We start from the raw sequence: 24,207 nt of genomic DNA, 5'->3' as shown, positions 1-24,207 counted from the left end.
TAACACAGAGGAGGCTTAATTTACAGCGTCAAGTCAAAAAAGGTATTTCTTGCAGTGCTATTGATCTGACTGCTAAGCCTCCAACCCCCACCTTCTCTCGCTCTGTGGTTACATTTCTTCCTGTGTCATGCAGTGCACTGTAACATATATGTGATTCATTGCACATTCATCATTGATTTACCGTGCCTCTTTGCTTCATGCTTAGAAACACCAGGACACACCAGCTTGCGTTTGGTGTCAAGTGAGCTGGCTTCTGAAAAAGAAAAAAATATTAATAATAAAATATAATCTCTGTAGACTCCGAGAAGATACTCTTGAGAATCATTCAAACAGAAGAAGACTTCAAAACAGATGTCTCAATTGAGTTACTATGGCCTAGATTCAACTCAGCGTTCTGCAGCCTCTCAGTGGAAGAATTTAGGGCGGAAAAAATGACTTGTGCATTGTACTTTATCTGTTAAAACGAGCGGGGTGCAGAACATGGACCTCAAAAAAATTAAGAGCAAATATACACGGTATTTTAAACGAGAGATGAGGAAACAGATTGTTAAATATATATTTGAAAGGACATAAAGTCAGCGGAAAAGGAGGCTGCGAGTAATTGCAGAAATATTGCAACCCATAATTATGGTCTCGCACATTAACATTTTATATGGGTGGAATAAGACAATCCATATCACAGTTTAAATTGTAAAGTCCCCATAACACACAGATACACACTTAGTGTCAAAACACACACACACACACACACACACACACACACACACACACACACACACACACACACACACACACACACACACACACACACACACACACACACACACACACACACACACACACACACACACACACACACACACACACACACACACACACACACACACACACACACACACACACACACACACACACACACACACACACAAACACACACACACAACCATTTACATATCATCTGCAACCATCTGCTCCAAATGATAGGTAATTAACTCAGGCCTGCCTTTGTGTCTCTGGCTGGTCGGCTGACATATAGGAGCTCTTCAGGAGAATATACACGAATCAAGGACTTCAAGGACGAGAGAGTGAGTGAGGGGAAGGACGCGGAGGAGGACTGGGTGATGTTTGTGAATGATGCTGCATAAACCCAGAGAGGTAGCACAGAGAACCATTACAATGATGGGAGAGAGACAGAGAGAAAAAAAGCATGATGAAGAGAGGACATGCGGGGTCAGAGAGGATGTACACACACACACACACACACACACACACACAGTACGCTGTGTGCATGTGTGCTGAACCTTGCTGTGCAGCTCATCTACAGTTTTTCCGATCAAGGTCAAGCTGCATTAAACAGAGAAGCTTTGCACTGTGTAGGCTGGAGCAAAGAAATGCTAAAGCTAATATTGGCACTACTATACCTCTTCTAGACAGAAAATATTGAGCCCTGGACACCATGCCAACACTGTATTAAAGTTAGTGAAAAATTCTTTTATTTGGAAAATATGGTACACACACAATCTCTATAATTCTTAAACAATCTGAAAAAACTAATTGAAGTGTGTATATATCAACATTAATTTGTCTTCACCCAATTGTAGTCAATAGTATATCTGATGTCTTCCACTCTTTGATAAGCAGGCTGCCATTGCCTCTGTTAATCCTCTCTCTTCCATATCCTTCTTTTCCAGCAATTGCTGCTCCTCCCAGTCACCCTGGTATCCGGGTCTGTCTTTATTACAGCAGCACGGCAGCGCCATGATTAGCCAGGTATCTGCTGCAGTAATGATGAGTAGAAGCCCCCTGAATCTAACCTGCTAGCTAGGGGCTGGAGACGCTCTTATATAGGCTCTGGAGTCTGGAGCTACAGCAGCAGAAACTGTCTCATCAAATGGGATAATTAGAGTGTGTATGGAGATGGTGTTTCAGGTAAGAGGTGACAGGGAGCACGGGAGAGGACATTTGTCTACACTCTCACCTCCCCTTTCTAAAACAGTGAGTGGACTGGTGTAAGGGGGCTAAGCAAGACAAGGGCGGCGGCAAAAGAACAAGATAACACAAGGCTCTCTAGTGTAAGTGCAAGCAAAATAGACACGAGGAGAACCAAAATATAAACTGAGAGTTAGTGTCTGCCTGAGGTGATACAAATACTCCATTCAAAAGACAGGATGCTAGATTGTACACTCACTGAAGGTTTTATGAAAACATTACAGGCATAACCTCTCAACAGCTCGATACACTTAAGTGAGCATCTTTGGCGTATAGGGTGTGGTGGTGCAGTATGGAGACTGACAGATGACCTGATGCAGTAATCTCCCAGTGGTATATGTGCTTTACTTTGAGAGAGAGAGAGAGGCAGGCGGAGAGAGAGAGAGAGACATGATCAAAGAAGATGAGAATGTTTAAGATGATGAAGGTGATGGTGGAGGCTTCTCTATCTCGATCGCACATCTGCAGTCAGCGTAGCCTCTAACCGCAGTGTCCCTCCCCAGACGCCTGCCTGACACGTCTGCAACGGTCAGCGGGACACAAACACACTAATGCACCATTCCAGCAAACAAACAAACAAGTGTTGCCGTAGTAATTGCAGTGATTAGGAGATAAACGCTTGGGAGAAAAAAATAACATTCTTTATAGAGGGGGCCCTCCCCCCTCCCAGCCCCCCTGCTATGTGACCTTTTGGTTCGGCTACAGAACCAAGGCTGCAGTCGTATTCCAGACACGTATGGCCAGTACCAGATAGATCCACACAGCACAGGTCATAAATATGAAGACACTAAAGCCTCGCCAGGTCACAAAAGAAAGCACCTTGAGCTTGCTTTCCAAAAGGTATTTCCAAGCAGCAGCCTGAATCTGTGATATTTTGTAAAACTAGTATAATGGTCACTATGTTCAATATTTTCTAGAAGTTCTCAGAGTGTGGTTCACAACTTTCGACATGGGCGCTATCAACCCATACCAGAAAATCATTTTCCATAACTCACACCTGTTCCTTACAGAGACTCTTGGCTGTTTTTTTCTCTCCCACAATCCTCTCCTTGTATCCAGATAAATTCAACCTGGTCTGCCGGGGAAATATACTTCCCTTTTTTTTAAAAGTTGTATTGTTATTTGACATTGGTTTCTAGAGTTATGTGTAGCAAAATGCAGGAGATTCAGCATGTCCCAATCCTTTGTGATTGTGTAACAGCATTTGCAAGGTATTAATTGTTTCATTTGCCATTTTACATTGCTTATAATATAATATGATAATGTTATGTTAGGTGATGTGTGCAACTGAATTAGTATTCTAATAACATTGACAGATGTTGACTGTATTTTCCATAGAGGAAATTAATGCAGTAAATAAACAAAGCAATTCAGTACAAAAATAGACCCTTATCCACTAATAGAAATTTACAGTTAATAAAAATAAACTAAATATATCATATTATTTTGGTTGTTTAACTTTAATGGGTTTAACATTCCAAACTTTGGACAATGGGTATTAATTGTAATGTCTCTATTGTGATGAATACACAGAACAGGTTTTAATTAGTCATTTATTAATGTATGTTGCTGACATAATGGTCAAAAATTCAGATTTTGAATTGGTTTTCTGGATCTGGTTTGTATCAATTTGTGGTGTCTTGTAAGATGTGGGCTGGGCGCAATTATATGCAAGACAACATAATAAAAACCTTGTTAATTTATTCATGTAAGTGTACCGCAATGATTTGAAGTATTCTACGTACATTGTGTGCTACTGTTCAGAGTACAGCCAGGTAACAGTTTTTTTTATTCTATGAAAATACTGATGCCATTTAATACATATGAGAAAATATTCAATTGAATGTGGCACTTGTTTTAGAAAATGGGAACACATCCTTTAAAAAAAAGTGTTAAAAGTTAAAAAATACATATACAGAAAAAAAAATCTGTCAGATCGGATGCAAACTGATGTTCCAACAAGTTCCACAATAATGTAATTCCGGGCCAAAAGGCAGCATGTTGATCCAGAATTCAATGCATACAGTGAAGACAGAAAGAAAGATGTTTATGCTTGCTCTGTTTTTACAGTGATGTCACAGTGGGTAAAACTGGCTTAGTCACACGTACGGCGCTGAAGGTGTTAGAGGAAAATCAATGGCTGGATTGCAGTGTAAGGTCCTCTGGGTGAGGTAAACACAGTTTGCTGTATATTCTGCCTCAGGAATGCCTCCGAAGAGGGAAATATGTGTCTTAAGTGCATCAACATGAGCACACAAATGCAAGCACATGGGTGTACCTGACATTAAACATATCAATTATTAATAGCATTTTTTTTTCAACATAGTTGTCAGAGATTGAGAACAGCAGTAGTTGCTGTGTTGGTGCCATTGGTTATAAAAATGTCTCGTGTTCTCAGCCCATGTGACCTCCATTCCCACCCCTCACCCCCTTCACACACACACACACACGCACACACACTCTCGTGCGCAGGGTTCCCGTGCAGCTCCCCAAACTCTCAGGCTATGAAATGTACATCACACCTCCGATCTAAGGGAATCTCACCCCAAATCCTTCCTTTGAATTATTGAAGAGGACCAAGCCAGCTTGACTCTGATGATCCTCCAATCAATATGCCTCGCCTCTCCTCCTATAACATCAAATGCCTCAGACAATCGATCCAGCCAATCAGAGGAGCCGCTGCAGCTAGAAATGCAGAGTGTATTGTTCTGCATTGTTTACACTGACACCGCTTGCCGTGCGTAATAGGTGTGTTTATGCTCAGGACAGGCGTGATTGCTGATTGACTGAGAGGCTGCTGTGTGTTTTTGCTGTCTGGTACGTGTCACAGATAATTCCACCTGTTTGTTTTGCTCTCGTCGCCATAGCAGGACAATCAAGTTGTGATGTGATTAATAGTTCTTTTTTTTTACTCGCATTGGAACAAACTGTGTTTTGCCTGCGTTGTGCACATGAGAGTGGAAAAAATAAAAACAAAGACTCTAGTATGCTTCAAATGAGTCGTGGAATCATTTTATATAACGGTTCAAGTTTGAATCCACGAGTTGTGCGATGTTAACATTTTGTCGACCTCCAGCAGAAAACCAAAGAAAGCCAAGTTGAGCACTAATGCAAGTCACTTCGCCTCACTCCCCAAAAGCACTTTTTTCTTGGAGACTGGCTGCAAGCCTGAGTGACTTGTTGCGATTCACTTTTTCCAATTGAACTGTTTATCAACCCCTCGCAACCTTTTTACAATGAGAAGAATGAATACAAACATATGGCGGTAACCCTACAATTATACAAGGCACACACACTCTCCCACTTGCAGGCCCATATAATGATTGCAGGAGGCGCTGCTCTATTGTTTGTGAAAATGGAACAGTTGATTATTGTCTGTCTGCGGTAAAAGCTGTTCCTTAAAGCTCCTCTTTAGATACTGTCAGGCTGGCGAACACAGGTTCCACACACAGTCTGCACATGAGAAGGGGTCCCACACTAATTGCTGTATATTCATTGTTATGAGGCACTAAACACATCCATTATACATATATACTTACAAGTACCTCCATTCAAAAGGTACAGAGTGTACCTTTAAGATGGATCTATGTGTCTCAATAGTTGCCATGTTCCACAGTACCAAACACTTATTTTTTCCCCATACACATTCAAATACCTACACTAAAGCCTATACAGGTCTGCTGTTGCACCTCTCCACACACAGGCACTCTGCAGAGGGGTGGATGTATCAGTGTGGGGCCAGATGATGGCACTCTTCTCTCTGTACCAGGCTGCCGGATGCCCCGACCGCGTGCTGCGACTGCATGATGCGGCTGGCCTCATTTTAATGATTTAAATCACTTGAGGTCCACCGCCACACATTTTAGAGGCTTGACTGAATTTATCCTGGTTGATAGAGATCAGTGCCCTCAGCCCTGGACGTTGCCAGACTACAGTAGAGGGAGAGACCTCTCCGACTGACACGATTGGTTACAGCTCCTCGCTCTGATTTTTACTTTTGATCCCCTCCGTTCTAACTCTGGCCTCGGGGACAGATGAGTGGAATCGAGCGGTAGAGATAGAGCAAAAAATGCCAAGCACTTTTCTATCGCGCCGGTCAGCCCTTTTATACAGATGCAGTTCTAGAATAAGTGTATAAAATGTAGACTCATGTAATCAGATATTAAATGATTGGCATTTTTATGCTCTGTATAAGATGCTGCATCCACAGACACATGAAGTGTGGTTACTTCTTGCAATAAAACAAGCCTTAAAACAGATTATTGCAGCTTGACGTGCATGTCTTGATGCGCTCATATTGCCTACAATGATTCTGACTATTAGAATTGCCAGTGCAGAGGCACATGGTGACAGTACACATGTATGAGCAGCAGTTATATTGTACAAAGACAGAAATAACCACAATGCTAGCAGCTGCCTAATGTTTTGAGTCACACTAAGAAAAAGCTTGTTTTCTGCTTCTACGATAAAGGTAGGTAGAAACGTACGTTTTAAGGGCCCCTGTTTGGCACAGCGAGGTGGAGGGGGAGGACTAGATGATACAAGTGTAACCTCTATAGAGGAGGATCAGGAGCCAACATAACACTAACATACACAGCAAACCTAACGCATGATCACACAACCCACATACACAAACTCAGCCCTGTGCAGCGACCAACAGGTCACCATTGAAATATCGCTTTTAGCCTTTGCCCCTTACTCATTACTGAAAACACACACCCAAGCAGAAGTAAGCACACATACTGTAGGCATACGTACACACCAACCCTGCATGTGTGACCAGTCATAACGCTGCAAAGCTAATGATTTTTCCCAGAGGCTCCCCTCCACGTGATTGGGCACAGTCAGTTAATTCCCGGAGCCCGGATGCACTATTGATTAGCGTGATGGCATTATGTGCGTCTGTAATGATGCGTTGGGTGAGCCACAGGGGTGGTGGGGGTGGGGAACGTAAAGGCTAGCAGCATGGCGACAGAGGGCATCGCCGCGCGTCAAGGTCAAGTCAAGGACATCGGCAGAGTGCTGCAGAATTAGAGCTGGGAGCCCGAGCCCTGACGGAGAGAGGGGCCGTGCTGCAGAGGGAGAGCAGAAAATAGCACAGCCGAGGGAGATGGAGAGACAGAGCACATAAATAACAGGGCTAAGATTTCACTATTCTCTTCGTACTCAGGGTCTCCTTGGCTTCACAGGGAGCACGCTGTGACGAGTGGCGGCCGTGTTGCCTCCTGAAAGCTTTTAAAGCAGCGGTCGGTCCAACATCAGAGATTTGGGGCACGTATTCATACGGCCCGCATTGATTGCATCACATGAGGAACAGACAGGAGTTTATGTAACAAGTTTTCCATGAGCTGAGAACGATATTACACTGTTGCAGTCAGCTTCTCGTCATGTCAATGTTCACTTGAGGCAATTATTACTTTGTGTGGATTTATAATGGGAAAGTTTGAATAATGATGAAGTACAAAAAAAGGTAGCGTCAGCAAAAATGTACTCCTCATGTGCAATTACCCCTTTGGTCGGCTGTGGCTAAGCAGGTAGGGAAGTCGTCCACTGATTGGTTGGTGGCTTGATCCCCCGCCTCCTGCCACATGTCGAAGGGTCCGTGGGCAAGACACTGAACCCCAAATTGCTCAGGTTGGCTGCTCCCATTGGTGTAAGAGTGTGTGACTGGGTTAATGACAAACAATGTAGTTGGATCATCAGTGCGTGAATGTGTGTGTGGATGGGTGAATCTGACAAGCGTTTTGAGTGGTCAAGTATGAATAGAAAAGCACTACCTAAGTACAGTCTATTTCAGAATGTTTTGGTATGTCTATTTTATTATATGGTATCATTACGTTTTCATCCCCTTAGTAGCATTTTACATTACATTCAGCTGACACTTTTATCCAAAGCGAATTCCAATAAGTGCATTCAACCATGAGAGTACAAACCAAGAACAGCATGTAACAGAAAGTACATTAGCTTCAAATAAGCCAAAATACAAAGTGCCACATAATGCATAAGTGCCACAGGTAAGGGCAATTTTATTTTTTAAGTTTTTAACCATCATCATCTTCTTAGCCAAGGTGCAGTCAGAAGAGATGTGTTTTTAGCCTTTGGTAGAAGATGTGTAGACTATCTGTTGCCCTGATGTCAAAGAGGGGCCTGTTCCACCATTTTTTGAGAACTTAAGTAAAAGTACTGGTTTTGGTGTTACATTTAAATCACGCTATAATTGAGTTTGATAAGTTCTCATAAAATTATTTTGACACATTCTTACATGTATTTTTTTCTGATTTAATGAAATATTCAAATGGACGGTCACCTGGCAGGATATGAGGATAAATCAGTTTTATACAGTACATTATTATACTGTACATGGTCACCATTCTCAAACTTTCTCCTGTCATCTCATTTTTTCTTTTTTTATATCCTCTACTATTTCCAATCCTTTTTTTTAAACAGTGGGATCTATCATGGGAAATTATACTGTATTGTGTAATTAAACGGTCAATAGTTCTGTTAGAGCGAGGGATGTTTCCAGGCCCAAACTCCAGCTACCATGACTGATTGAGACCTGTTGCCTTGTACGTGTGGACCACAGCCCAGTCCTCTGTTGAAACAAAGTCCTGTGAAGGAAACCACATGCCTAGCAGTCAAGAGGTCCGGTTAGTTTCATAGAAAGTTGAGGAACACAAGTGATTATTTTGTAGAATGTTAGATATATTTTCAATTTGATTATTTAAGTGACCTTCTCTGCTATCAATGCTTGGTAAGATAGTTTATTTATTTATTCAGGAAGATATTATGGCCATGCCTCAGAACCTTGAATGTAGAAGCTCCTATCAAATAGACTGTATAGAGAATTAATGGGGACATGGGTAAATGTTCGGTCTTTTTCCAATGTTATGACTACCCCGCTGATTTGAAATTAAGTTTACATCAGAAAATGAGATTACATCAAGTAAGGCTTACATTCCCTCTCCTGCCGGAATAATAATGTGTGTTGGTGTAACGGTGTGTAGTGAGAGGCTGTGGTCAACTCAAAGTGAAACTCCAAGGGAGCCTTTAAAAGCCAATTGTCGGGTATTTGAAAATGCCAATGGCCACGTTTTATCTCGCATCACAACAATTAAAACTGCCGGGAGGTAAAACGTAATTAATTCAACCTGGACTCATGGGTTTCCATAGAAACAGGTATAATTATGATAATTAGACCGTTGTGAACAAGCCATTCCGTCCAAATTAAGTAAATATGCATGGCGACCTAAACCCGTTCTGTTGAGAAAATGTAGCAACAAAAAGAAAAACTTTTTACCCCTTCAGACGTGATGACATTTATTAGAATATGAGGATGCCGCTCTCTCCATCTATAACCATGCTTAAGTGGGAAGGAATATACAGTAGAGGCGGTAATTGTGGCAAATATCCCTCACCATTTGGATGCCTTTACCCTGATGTTTCATGATGTATATATACCTGTGTATTCTTCTTATAAGAAACAACGAAGTGCATTGACATAAGTACTGTACTTAAGTATAATTTTTGAGGAACCTGTGCTTTACTTGAGTATTTAAATGTTCTGCCACTTTCGACATTTTATCCGTTAGCTTTTGTTGCTTGTATATACAGTATTTCAGATTATATATATTATATACGTATATATATATAAAACATCTTATGAAGAACACTGGTTGACAACCTTTTTGTATTCTTATACTTCACACACTAAAATGAATAAAACTATGCAGGAAAACAAAATTAATTCCCATGAAATCATTTCACGACAAATGGTTGGCTCTACCCCAGATTATAAATTAGTGTGAACCAGCTACAACAATAAAATGATTGCATTGAAGCTTAGTCATATTAACCATCTAATAATAGGGCATTTAATAATATATCAGTCACAGAGGCCAATTTGATACAGAATGAGAATTATCTTTTTTTGCTTGCAGGGTCAATTCTGTTTGAATGATTAAAATAACTGTGACAACACTGCCTCATTTAAAAATACTTTACCAAACTGTGTGCAAGAGTGAACGTTAGCATCCCCTCTAGAACGCCAAGCTTTCATACAAAATGTCAAGAGGTCAGCGGTGTGGCGTAGAGGAGCGGCGTGGCCTGTCACACCCTGACCTCGGGGGAGGGGGACGACCCCCAACAACGGCTGCTCACCAGGGTCTTGGTCACCTTGCCACAGAGGTCTGTGTGGGGACGCCATGACGACACATGAGCTACAACCGCTGCATGACAGCAAAACATGGCCAGGGTGTAAAGATTAACCTCTGACTTAACATCCTGTCAGATCTTTCACCTGAGGCAAAGTCTTTAAGAATTACAGTAGCCGTGATATATATACGGCTTCACAGAGCGCATTGCAAGGACTTTTGGTGTGTTCTAATCGAATGCTGGTAACTCTGGTTTTGATCTACTGTCACACAATTGTGAGAGTTGACGTTATTGACTCTTTTTGAACTCTCCATCACAGAAGTCACACTCCCCTTAACTTTCACTGCTGATAATATTGATTCCCCCTTAATCATGCATCTTCAATGTAAATTGTCCACTGTGACTTCTCAATTGATTGAGTCCGCATGGCGAGGGGAAATGTTAGCACGGTAACACTGAAACCATTGATTTGTCAAGTGATAGATATAATGCATTTATCATTTTGGAGCACCAGAGATAATTAATTGTTATTGATTGAAAGGGCTGCGAATGCTGACACTAAAGCAAGCAACTCTCTGAGAGGCTGGAGAGCAATGGCGATCCAACATGCACACCGCCTCCATGCTCAGAGTATCTGCAAAAGTCTATTTCTCCTCTTTAACAGCATTCAAGAAGTAAAAGGGGATAGATATGCAGATATCGCGTGTAATTGAAGGCTATTATCATAATGCACTCTACCTTGTGTATTATTCATATTCAAATGGACAGGTTTGAGCTGGAAATATTTCAAACCCCTCAGCCCTGATTGCAGATTGAGAGTGAGAGAATGGCGGCCAATGATTTAAATTACACATGTGAAGAGGCAGGATGAGAGCTTGTCTTCTGTCTCCATCCGGAAGACCATGCAATTTAAACATCAAATTATCAAGTTCAATATTTGATGTTTCCACTATTGCCGCTAAGAGGAGGATATGAGATCCACTTTCGCTTTGTTATAAAAATGGAGATTACGATATGCACCAAAAGTCTAATATCTGTGGATGCACGGCGCTAACAAGCAAGTAATTTCAATGATGAGAGGGAAGCTTTGCAAGAACAGCCATTAGCTTCATTTTAGTCGAGAGAATAATGTAGCTCTCAGGGTAAGAAGTCTTCATTTGAGCGTAGCACACGTCGTACTCCACGCGAATGTGCTCCACCGAGATGATTCAGAAGAGAAGCTTTTCTCACCTTTTGAGCCTCTTCACGAGCATTGAGACAAAAGCCCCGAGCCCTTCTCAGACTGAGGCAGCGGCACACTTTTTTTAGCACCAAACCAATCATCTCAATTCTACAAACACATTGTCCTACCCTTTAATTTCTCTATGCTTGTTGTCTCCTTTCCAGCCCCCCAGAGCCCTTTCTCAGATCACTAAATCTTTTCCTTGACTCAGTGAAGCCAAAGGTGGCGACACAGAGGGGACCACGGCTGGGTGTTCTGCAGGAGCCCGGGCACACTCTTGGTTATATTTATTTCTCGGGGAAATATCAAGAAGCTTGAACCTTGCTCCCGCCGACCCCTCAGTGCGCCGCAATCACACTCCGCAAAGCACCCTGTAATTACAACCACCATCTCCTATTCATCAGCGGAGAGAATGAAAATGCCTGCAAGTATGATTGACTTCTGCATCCCCCGAAGATAGCATGGCTGTAGGCCTACTGTAAGCAGTGGGCAGATTTATTTTCCAATTAAATACCAATAAAAAAGGTCAAAGAAAATGTGTTATTCTGAAATTGATTAAAAAAAAATTAACCAGTTACGAGGAGACCCAATTTGATGTATTGGCTACTCAGTTAATCACATCCATTCAAAGAGTTGGATGATAAGGTTGATATAGTAGGCTTACTAATATTCTGTCCGTTAGTTTAGCTTAGCATAGCATAGAGAGTGGAGGCAGGGTGGAAAAGCTAGCATAGCTTTTTCCAAAAGGCACCTATCGCGGCCTAACTATCTATTTATACATGTATCTTGTTTACTCTGTACTAGTAGAAGTGAAATGTTGCATACTTATGTAATGACTTTTTCTTGGTCGGACTCAGGGACTTCCTGAGTCTTTTCTTCACTGTGTGCCTAACAGGTGAACAGACTATAGCACCGTATAAAAACCACAACACAAAACTTATTTTGTAGGGATTTAAAACAAATTTGATATGTGTTATTTAGTGAGCTTTAAAGGTTTTTGGTAGCCAGATATATTTAGACAATAATGCTAGCACAAGACCCTTGTTTCGGTCCAAATGTTTAGCTGAACTAACCCTCAGCCAAGCTCAGTGTCAGTTAAGCTAGCAGACGCCGACGGTATAGCCTATAGCCTAGATTATTTTTAATCTGCTCATCTAGTTTGGAAGAAAATATAATAATAATATTAATTGGCATGTCAAATAATATATGGCTATGATTAATGGCTAAAAGCAGTGTTTGAAGGGCAAAAATCATATTGAGGTTAATTGTTTTCCGATTAAAAAGTCCCTAAATTATGGGCCAGTGATACAAGAGGTAAGAATGTGATGGTCCATTTTCAGGAACAGATTCATAATTTTTAAAAAAGAGAATGAAGGGGTTTGAACAAATGCTGCAGCTCTATCGTGCAGTTTAGAGGATAAAGGAGGGGTGCAGTGGACAGCTGAAATGTGGGCAGATGTCAAAAGAAAAACTCATGTAAAACCCACTTTATCAAAGACACATACGGGCTGAAGATAGAGACAAAGGAGAGAGGGAGAGAGAATTAAAGAGTGGAAAAGGAGACAAAAATGGAGAGAAAAACATAAAGCGACGCTGAGATTTCTCCACATGCTTCTCTCTGATTTGCTGAAATTCATAATCCTCTCTCCTCTTTCCCACACCAAATATCCATTCTCAGCATCCATAATTCCAAGCCCTGAACCAATCCTTTTGTTTGTTTTAAAACTCCATTGTTTCTTATCGCTGTGAAAGTGGAGCTGCGCTGATCTGTTGTGCTTCTTTTACACACCGGACAGAAACTGATAAACACCTCCGTTTGCTTCTTTGTTGTTTTTCATCTTTTCAACGTTTTTCTGCATTGGTTCTGAGCTCCTGCTGTGACTAAAAAGATAGGAGCAACCGGTGAAACACACAAAAATGGCGTAGCAGGCTCTTTGGCTGCAGCTAAATATACACCGTTACTCTCAGCTCTTGTTATATTTGTAATGGCTCCAGTGCACTCATGTTGCAAAAGTCTCTCCAGGCCAGATTCTCTCTCTTCCACCACTCCTCTACGGCCCTTATCCCTCTCGCCTCGGGGCACTCGCAGGCCTGCCGAAAGAAATCACCCCCGCATCACTGGAGACACGCAGTCATCCCCCCCCCCCCTCCCCACTCTGCTAAAATAAACTGCTCACCTTCCCCTTTGTATTTTTAGCCCCTCAGTCTCATTTTCAGGTGAACAGGCTCCCCTCATTCTTCCCCTACGTGTTATTTAAACTCCCCACAACTACAATGTCGGCTTGAAATGCACTAAAAAACAACAACTGAGTAGCTGTTTTGTTTTAAGCTAAAAAGCTGCATGGGTCATATCATCATGCACCTTGCATTAGCGTGCCCCCTCTCTTTATTTTACTCATGCAGCAACACATTCGACACACATGTTCCTAGAGGGATGAGGGGAGCAAAACGTGGCCACGGACAAGTACAAGTGGATTTGTCTGTAGCAGGTTTGTCTCCGTTGGTGTCCTGGACAGAGCTCCTCCATTACACGAAAGCTCCATGCAGCTGTTTTTCCAAAATGGCTGCCTCTGTGTTTCCGTTTTGTCTGGTGTCAGAGGGACTGAGTAAAAAGAAAATATGTGCTGCTGTGGATGCATATAGATTAGGATTAGAGCGTGAGCTGCAGCGTTGGGGCCTTTGTCATTAGCAGGCGGTTTTTAATCAGGGTCTGTCCCAGGGCTCTGCGGCTCGCCTCAGGAGCCCTGCAATCCTCAGAGAGCATGGAGAGGCAGATATAGAGAGGGAGAGGAAGAGACAAGCAGGAGAGGAGTGCAAGAGAGGGAGGATAGGCAATACAGGGAGGAGGAGAGGATGAGGGAGGAAAAAGAAGGAAAAAGACAACCCCATAGTATCATTGGGAATTGGGTGGGGGAGGTATAGCATGCAGAGCAAGGGAGTGCTGGATGTGTTTCTGCATCTACACACACATAGCCTATATCCTGTAGGACTATGGCAAGATGGTTCCTGGATGTGCTGCGCTCTTCATTACACACTCGCTGTGTGCCATTGATTTTGCTCCAGCCCCGGTGTGTGTATTATTTAAATGTTAAGATGTCGGTGTTGGTAATCGCCGGCTCCATTAAAAGGCAGCCAGCAATGGCTTCAGCCACAGACCTGCTGAGAGCCCAGGCAGGCAGGCAAGGTGGATGAATTATTAAGGAGAGGATGAGGTGGTGGGACATTTCCACCATCGCCCTCGCGAATGTCATCCCAGTCAGCCGGGAGACACGCAGGCACGGGGCTGGCTTGACAAAAATCGACAGTGACTTCCTCCTCCCCCCACCCGGAACCGGTTTGATCCTGATTGCCGACACTGCAGCTGGCAATTTCCAGAATAATCTGCAGCTCCAACCCTACCCCCCCCCCCCCACACACACACACACAGATCTGCCAGCTCTTCCCACCCCCCACCCCTTGCCTTCGTGCCCCGGCATCCTCCACGGCCCTCCGGCAGCATCGATAATATGGACAGGAGGAGAGGCCTTTGATTTGCTGAATCAGAGGATCCCATCTCGCCACCGCCACTGTGCGTGTGAACATGTAGATGAGATCGAGATCGAGCAAATACATGCAGTCTATGGGAGCCTCTATATACGTCAATAAAGCTGCAACAGCTTTTTTTTCTCACAAATGACATTTTTTCCCCAGATAACTACTCGTTGAGATAAGAGCAGCAGAGGAAAAAAGACAATACATACTAGTATAATAATGTTTATGGAGTGATGCACATCAATCACTTAATATTATTAACTGATTACAATTAATGACACCAGATACCATCAAACCTTTTAAATTTGTCTTTTGTGCTTTGTACTTCGTATTTTACAATTTTCACACCCTTTATGCGCTTATGCTGAAATGTTTATGATTTGACCATGTTGTCTGTAACAACTACAGCGTCTTCAGCACCCTTGCCTGCTTTAATGACACTGATTAGGAATAATGCCGGCAGCCTTGATTGGAATATTATGGTCATGTGTACGGGGGACTTTGTCAGCAATGGAATTATAACAGAATGCTTGATTTTGCGACTTGAGAATATGAATGGAAAGCCTTAAAGGGGTAGTTCAGGATTTTAGACATAGGGCCTTATTCCCAAGTTAGCCTTGGTGTTCTTTATCAGTGGAGACAGTTTTCAACACATTTAATTCAGTCCTTCTAGTTGCAGAGTGCGCTCGTGCTAAGCTAGCGCACGGCATCGGGGGGATACCTAGCCTGCTACTAAAACAGTCTTACCCACTCCACAGTACACCCGAGGCCAATCAATTATAACGCCAGACTATCGATGTAAATGTCTGTGTTGATAGAATAATTTTAGAAATAAAACCAACCTCGCATCGCATGAATTATCGCATTTTGAGGGACTACTTTCTTAGCAGCAGCGGACTTTTACTTTGCTGTGTAACCGAATCACTACAGCAGAAAGTAAACAGAGCAGCGTGGGACAGAAACTGAAACTGCACTGCCACCAGTCTACCGTCATTCTGTCCCGGTTCTCTGCTGCAGCTCCAGCGGGGGCTGTCTCTAGACGCTCTTTCTCTTTCTGCCCTTTGAGCATCCCTCTCAATTCTTCATCAGTGTATTCCGGCTCGTACAGGTACGGTTCGTTGGATACAACAAATTCCTCATAATCGTCTTCAAAAGCAGACGCATTGGTAAGTCCTCCAAACGTGGCCATATCTTGTTTATTGCATAGGCTAATACAACTCCTTTGTGCACTGTACTCTGCGTCTGTAAGACAGCAGCAGGTAAACAGACTATTATAGAGCCTGTAACCTAGGTATTAGTCCGCCGCTGCCGCAGCCTACAAGGAGTCCCTCAAAATGCAATATGCGAGGTTGGTTTTATTTCTAAAATTATTCTATCAACACAGACATTTACATCGATAGTCTGGCGTTATAATTGATTGGCCTCGGGTGTACTGTGGAGTGGGTAAGACTGTTTTAGTAGCAGGCTAGGTATCCCCCCGATGCCGTGCGCTAGCTTAGCACGAGCGCACTCTGCAACTAGAAGGACTGAATTAAATGTGTTGAAAACTGTCTCCACTGATAAAGAACACCAAGGCTAACTTGGGAATAAGGCCCTATGTCTAAAATCCTGAACTACCCCTTTAACATTTTGGGATGCCACGTAGACAGTGTTTTCTGTCATTTATCAAAGGCCCCAAACTCTCATTACGATGCATTATTTTATAGGCTGCACAGGGCGGAGGATCGATTGTGAACACTAGTAAAACCCGAGCTGCCTTAATAGATAGGCTTTGTCACTCACTGCTGGAAAGTGGAGACGTAGGAAGCGAGGCTGTCCTCCCACATGCAGGCTGCTTATAACAAAAAATAATTGTCCTATCAGAGGGCTTTTCCTCTCTCAGTCAAGTCTAATATGGGACTTCATCAAAAAAGCATGACTTAAACAACATGCCTCGCTATAGATCTAACTAATACATGGATAACCTAACACACAAGAATCCATCATTCAGGACGGTGGCTTTGATTGCAACATGAGAACTTGAAATGTTTTTTACACGATCGCTGTTCAATTTTAGAATAATGTACCCATACAACATGAGCATTTTTAACTGTCTGAATATGCTTTTTAGCAGTCAGGTAATATACATATTGAAATCATAATGTCCCTCAAATATGACTAAAATGCAAATGCTGCAACATGTATTAATAATAAAAACATGAGAAAAAACAAAACAATATGCCCTTATACAATAAAAGAGAAAGAAGAAATTTAACTTGTGATGTTTAACTTAATGTGTGATCACCGTGTCATTTCCTCAAACACACAATTGCAATTTAACTATAAGTTAAATATTTACACTAAGCCATTGCAAGAGCCAAATTCACCCCACATTATTCAGTTATTGTAAACTAGCTATTTATATGTGCAGGTAATAATGCCATTTGGGTTTTAATAATGGAGTGAGAACACGGAACAATGTCCACACTGCATGGCCAGAATTTATACAATGTCTTCACCAGCACCTCTGACACAGTGACAAAATGCATCAGTGTTGGGGTGACTAGGAACGAGTCACTATTTCCCCCAGAAATGGAGAGTAATTTTCTCTCTATTTGAGATACTAGGTCTTAGCACAGATAGACATAATAAGATGTAAATTGGCTGAGGGCTGATACAGGGGAGGGGGGTGCCTCACTTGGAGTTACACGAACAGCAATTAACCATGGGAGAGACGAGTGTGCATTGTCTCCATGGATGTGAGCTTGACCTGCACAGCCGACTACAACATTATCATTAAAATACACACAAAAAGAAAGAAAAAAATAAAGCATGATCAGGGCAAGTCCAGACTCCAGTGGTGGTGATTTTTGCTTTTTGAATTAACATACATTTACAAAAAACAATATTAAAAAAAGGGTAGATCCAACTGCTTACAGGAGCTTTTAAAGAGATACTAATTTAAATTCAGATGCAACTGAAATTGAAACTACTTCATAGACTGCTAAAATAACTGTTTGCTCAAATGACTGTTTGTCTGCATATGCCCCTATAATGTTTGACATGCAGTCAGAGTTTCCCCATTCAGAATGAACACGTTTGGGGCTTCAAATTGTTTGTGGCTCTTGGGGTGTCCGACTTTAAGCCTATGATGTTTGCAAACGGGCTGCAGAATTAATGGGACATGTGGAAGTCAATTGGCTCTTTGTGCTAACTGCAAAGACCAAAGTGAAAGGAAGAAAGAAAAATTGGGACAAGAAAGAAGGTGTGTGCAAATAAGCGCGAGTGTGTATACAACGCGTGAATGTGTTTGTATGTTGGGGGTAAATGACGGCAGGCCATGCATTGACCATTATTGAACTGTATGGTCACTAACTGTCAGTGCGGTTACATGGCACAACTAGATTGGATTATCACATATATCGAACAAGACACTCGAACGGACCGTGTCACTTGTCTGAGTATACATGGCCTTTCAGAAATCGGATAACTGTCCGATGCATGGCTGTCTCCACTATGCTAGGTGGCGCTGTAGCCCTTTCAACCATGCTTTCAACAAGTGGTTTTAGAGCCACGTCCGGTTCTCTTCCGTCAATAACCCATGGTGTAGCCTATCACACGCAGGCACACAAGCACATAACGAGAAGTCCGATATGCGATGTCCGATCCCTGTATACATGCAGAGAGAAAGCCGACAATGAACGAATTATCTAGGTGTTCTTATCCGACTTCTCTTGTCCGTTATTGTGCCGATTTGTGTCAGAAGTAGATTGGATAAAGGTGTTTACATGCAGTTTAAAAGTCCTGTTGAGGTCTTATTCGTTTAGTTATCCGATTATGAGTCTGCATGTAAACGCACTGACTGTCTCCCTATTATCACTGTACGAGAACTGTGTGCTTATAGAGATTCAGACAGAGATCTAGGGCAGCATTTCATAAGCATAAAAGCGTTAGTCTGTGGTGGGGGCCAGAGAAAGTTAACAGCAATTATTAATGCTGTTCATTTTCTTTTCTCCACTAATAGATTGAGTAAGTGAAGTTGCCTCTAACTTATGTTACGTCTCCGGTGGATTGGAGCTGCATTGAGGCCATGTGAGTGGGGGAATTCAATGAGTGAGTCATGTCTAGAGTGCAGTGTCTCTTTAATCCTGGAGACTGAGAGCCATAGCACAGCAGGACCACCGTGCCAGTCAATAAAACACTAACACCTTCCTGGATGGCAAGTGATGAGGGACACATGTACCGCGGGCCAGAATACACTGGTGAATTCCATTCGGTGTTATTGTGGTTTGGTTTTGAAGACAGAAAACCTGGGACATGCAATGGAGCTTAAATATAATCATAATGATGCACATATTGAAATAGGCTGACATGTATGTGGTTAGATGTTCCTTTCTGTTCTGTAAAGAATGAAAAAAGAGCTTGAAGTAAGTCTGAAACTCAGACATAAGCACCTCTGCAGACCTGGCCAATCGCTGTGTAAAGGGAGTATAAATATCGGATCATCAGTTTTGGAAAGATCTAAAATGTCTAATCGCCCAATTGTGACTGGAAAAAATGTGGGAAAGGGGGTTTCCAAAGCTCTTCAGCCAGTTGACCGGCGCTTCGGTTGAACCAAACTGGTCACTGTTAACAAAGCAATGGTCTGCCACCATAGAGGCATTCATTAGATTGTTTAGTTGCATGTTAAGTTGTAACAGCAAAGCCTTCATGCTTATGTACATAGCCGTAGCAACTACATATGCACTTCCTCAAAACGGGACTAAATGTCACATACCACATGGCTTTCTGTTCTTTTCAGTGACGCACATCCAGCAAAGTCACCTCCACCACTACAAACCTACTGATCACAGCGATCAACGCTATGGGTGATCAGGGCCGGCGGTAGCCAGGGGCCAGGGTGGGCTGTCCAAGAAAATGTCAAATTAAATTCAGACAATTAATTAATACTAAAGAATATACCATTACCATGCATTGCTTCTAATTGTATTATTGGATGGGCAGGACAGCCTCCAAGTTACCCACCCAATCTGATGCTAAGCAAAAAATAATCAAAACCAACAATGCAAAAGGATGTCGCAGAGAAAAACCTCCATAACAAACTACAAAGCTCAGCCACATCCACTGGTTTAAAAATGTACAAGATAATCCACAACCTCTAGCATCCTGGTCAAGACCCTTGGACTTCTCTCATATTGCCAGATCTCAATTTCAGATTTCCGTTAGTTTTTCCATTGCACTGCAATTCAGATCCACGGAAACATTGACATGGGAGGAAAGAAGGAAGCTTCATCGATGAAACATGGCATGAACTAGAAGTGGACTGACTGAGCGCTCTTCGGGCCGGAGCTTTTTATTTTATTCATATCATGCACAAAACCTTCTCTACCTGTCCAAAGTTCAAGTTCAGTTGTTTGATGTTGGCTGCTTCTGTGTCCCTGGTGTGTGTGTGTGTGTAAGTGAGAGAGAGGAGAGACAGCCAGAGAAGGTGTGTTTGTGTGTGTGTGTGTGTGTGTGCGCGTGTGTGCGCGTGTGTGCGCGTGTGTGCCTGTGGCTCTGATGTGACAGTATGTGTTTACACTAGCTGTGTAATTTAGTCCTTGTAAATTTATAATTTGGTTAGCCCAACTGCTCTCAGATTCTGTTGGAATGCTGCCAAGCTCACGCTGTGTGTGTGAGTTCATTGCCGTTCACTACCATTCTGAGCCTCTAACCTCACTCATAGCCCACTCTTCCTCATCCTTTTGTCTTTTTTTCCCTTTTTTTGCCTGCTCTGCCTGCAACATGATGGTATCATACCAGTCCCTTTACTGAGGCTGGTGACAGCGGTGTATATAGCCCACCATCTGTATCTGTGGGCTCCACAGTAATGTAATTGTGGCTCTCAGAGTATCTGTGCAGAGCTGTGGTGGTGCGGTAACCTAGATGGATGGAGAGCAGCTCGCAGCGCTTGGGCTTAGGTAATCAGCTGGAGTGCTGGCACGGGCGGAACAACACCTGCTGCTGAGGGGAGTAGCCGGCGCTAATTGCGGGAGAGTGATGGGGGCCTAGCCGCTGCAGACGCCACCAACAGTTCAGCCTAATGCAATTAGCCGCCATGTTGTCCTCCAGCAAAATTGCATTATGGTTTTTTACATTTAATTTAGACCGCACAAAATTAAACGGTATCACAGAAGAGAGATAATGAGAGCAAACTGATATTGAAATCTGCACCGTGTTGGGAGCCTATTAATGAGACAATGAAACACTGTGGCTGACAACATGGTATACTGTGGTAAAACTGTTTAATAGTGTCATTAGGAAGATCTTGTTTTGTGTTATTGCTCCAAGCCTACAAGGTGGCAGTGAAAGCTAATACCTCCTGCTCTCCTCTGTGCTTCCTCTGTCTACTCGCCCCTTTAAGTCAATTTTCCAATATTGATTGATTATTGATCACCAACTGTTGCTTTTATACATTGTATTGATGGCCTATCCCATCTGTTGGAGTGCATGTTTATGAGTTTAATTGACCTACCTATAAGGCCTCTTGTCTTACTGAATATACTTTCAGTCAACACAAAGTCCTAATAATAATATAATATTTGACTTGTAATATTTCTATTACAAGTATCCATTGATGATGTGGAATTTTTGCTCAGTGGTCAGGCTTATATTTAACCACATATCAAGGACAATTTTGTGGTTTACTGCTACATGGTTGTGGAGGTGACAGCAGGATCTTAGCCCTATTAGAACGAGCTTCTTCCAAGGCTCGATTCATCTAGTAGCTCAGCTGAAGTAAAAGCAGTGCAGAGAGACGAGCTGCTGCAGTGTGACTTTGCTCCTCTACTGTGCTTTGATTCATTATTCAGCACCCGAGAAGTCGTCCTGCAATCCCACAGCAGCACGAAGAAACACCATCGAGACAAGACGCTGAAGATGGATGCACTCACACACACACACACACGCACACACACGGATAATACATGCAAACACAAATCTTCTGTGTGTTAAATGTAAACATTCACATATATATGAATGAATAAACATGCTTGAATGCTTCTACTGGTTTAGGACATGAACCAACACAGTCAAATATATCACATAAAAACAAGATCATAGAAGTCTGCGTGCACACACACACACACAAAGACACATATTCTGCCAGTTCTAGGGGCCTCCACACTGTGTTCTCCTAATGACTCCGTAATGACAGCGACTTATGTCCTTACCATAGTTGATTTGTTTCCTGCGTTTTAAGAGTAGATTATTTCCGTGGTACAGACTTAGCGTAAGCCGTTCAGAAACCACAAGCACTGCACTTCAGCCCCGGTTTGGGATTTTAGCCAGGTCTAATCAGATTAAAGCACTGTTTCTCCCCCCTCTTTTCCTTTTTGAAACAACATGCCACACTGCTCTCCCAGTCCTTTTACATGAGCCTGAAGAAGCGGGCCAAAGACAAATTGCTTTTAGTGGAGGTTGACAAGTAGTTGTGTAGAGGAAATAAAAGGTTGTTTGGAGCAGATTAATTCTCCTTCGCCCGGGCTGCACGGCTGCCGTGTGCATTTCTTCACTGGATGATGGGAGAAGATGGGCTTCTGTGGGTTATTCTAAGACGGGAGGAGCTCATTGTTATGGACTTAACCAGGCCGAGGGATACTTTGTGAAAGAGATAAAAGCTAAACAAACGAGCTATATCCACATCTAATATACAGTAATGTCATGTTGCAATGGTTGATTCAGACTGACTCAAGTTGACATAATCCTCAACCCACAGAAGGAAACCATGTTACACAAAATTCAAAATCCTCTCGAAAAACCTGCTCTAATGGTGAACACAGTCCAACTAATAATTGCTCCTGATGTTCTCATCTCATATCAGCTCCCTGTTCTGCAAACCCTGGTGAGCAAATATCATTTCCCAGACGCTCTGTTCTCATTAGTTCCACACTAATATTACAAATAGAAGAGAAACAGCTGTGGAAATACATTTCTAGTGGATTATAATACATCACACCTCTGGACTTGAGTGGTGTTGGTCTTGCCCGTGGTTTATGGTAGAGGAGTCCTGACTTCTAACCTGTGAAGGATGCTTGCTGGCCTGACCTGGATAATTCAGCATGAATAAAGTGAACAATGGAAGAGCTGGCTGAATGATGGCTCCACGCGCCTTTGTGCCTCTGTTACAAAACCGCTCCTAAAAAGGGCAGCCTAGATTACACATTCTCGAAATCGATCACATTTACTCAGCCCCTGGGCCTTCCAAAAGCTGCATTTACAGCAAAAAAATAAATAAATATAGAAGAATCAGAGGGAAAAAGGAGAATGAAATGAAATCCCTTTGCATTTAAAAACAGAATGGAACAAGAGTGAATAAGGGTGGGTGAGGAGAAATGCCTTGGTCCAGCTCCTATTTTGCAGACTCCGACGTGCACTCGTGCGTCAAATTTCATCAGCAGTAGCCCTATTGATTTTTTAACCCTGGAAATATAAGACAAGAGAAGTCGGGGCACCGAGATATCCAGGGATGTGTGGGTTGGTTATCTGTCCCTCTCACTTGTCTCTGGCTCCTTCCTGAGAGCGAGAGCAAACCAACGCTGTCTCCATTGTCTGATAATACTCGGCTAACATAGAGGCTGAGCTTTTATAGACATGGTACTAGATTGAAAAGACGACCCTCAAATCCAGGATTCAATATCTTTATTGTATCAACGGATTTCAGTACAGTCTAACACAGGGCTAGCAAAACTCATGGTTACATGTGCATTCAAAAGCTTTTGAAGTCGCACCTGATTAATACTCTAGAAACACAAAGAGAAGCCTCATACACCTGCCAGGAGCCGCCTATAAGTAGAGCCTTAAATGGCGACGCAAGCCTTTGGCTCTGCTGTGCTCAAACTCACTGGCTTTCCATACTGACAGTGCCATGGCACTCAAATGCTTCAAGGCCCAATCTCTCCGTCAGGCCCATCTACTGATAATAGGTCACATAGCCATTCATGTGCAGGAGGGACAAGGGTGGCAGATCAGTTGCTGTGCAGGTTGGATTGTTTAACTGTATGGTTTCTTACCATCTCTTAACCTCAGCGGTGTGCGAGGGAGAGCTGGCAGCAGCGAGGTCTGTCCGCCAATGCCCCTAAAAAGAGGACAGAGCTCTTTAGTCTCCCAAACACAAAGCGTCAGCCAATGCTCTGAAAGGGACTGGGACACACAGAAGCCAAGTTAAGAGTCCCTTTCTTGTTTGGCAAGCAGCTTTTTAGAAGCCTTGAATAATGAAAGGAGAGTAGCTGCTGGGAGACTGCTGTGCTTACTGGGAGTCACCGCCTTGTTTCTAGCGCTTACTCTAAATAAAT

Source organism: Ammodytes marinus (genome assembly GCF_949987685.1).
Source record: "Ammodytes marinus genome assembly, chromosome: 21".
In the NCBI taxonomy this organism is placed as follows: Eukaryota; Metazoa; Chordata; class Actinopteri; order Uranoscopiformes; family Ammodytidae; genus Ammodytes; species Ammodytes marinus.
This window is presented reverse-complemented; position numbering follows the sequence as displayed.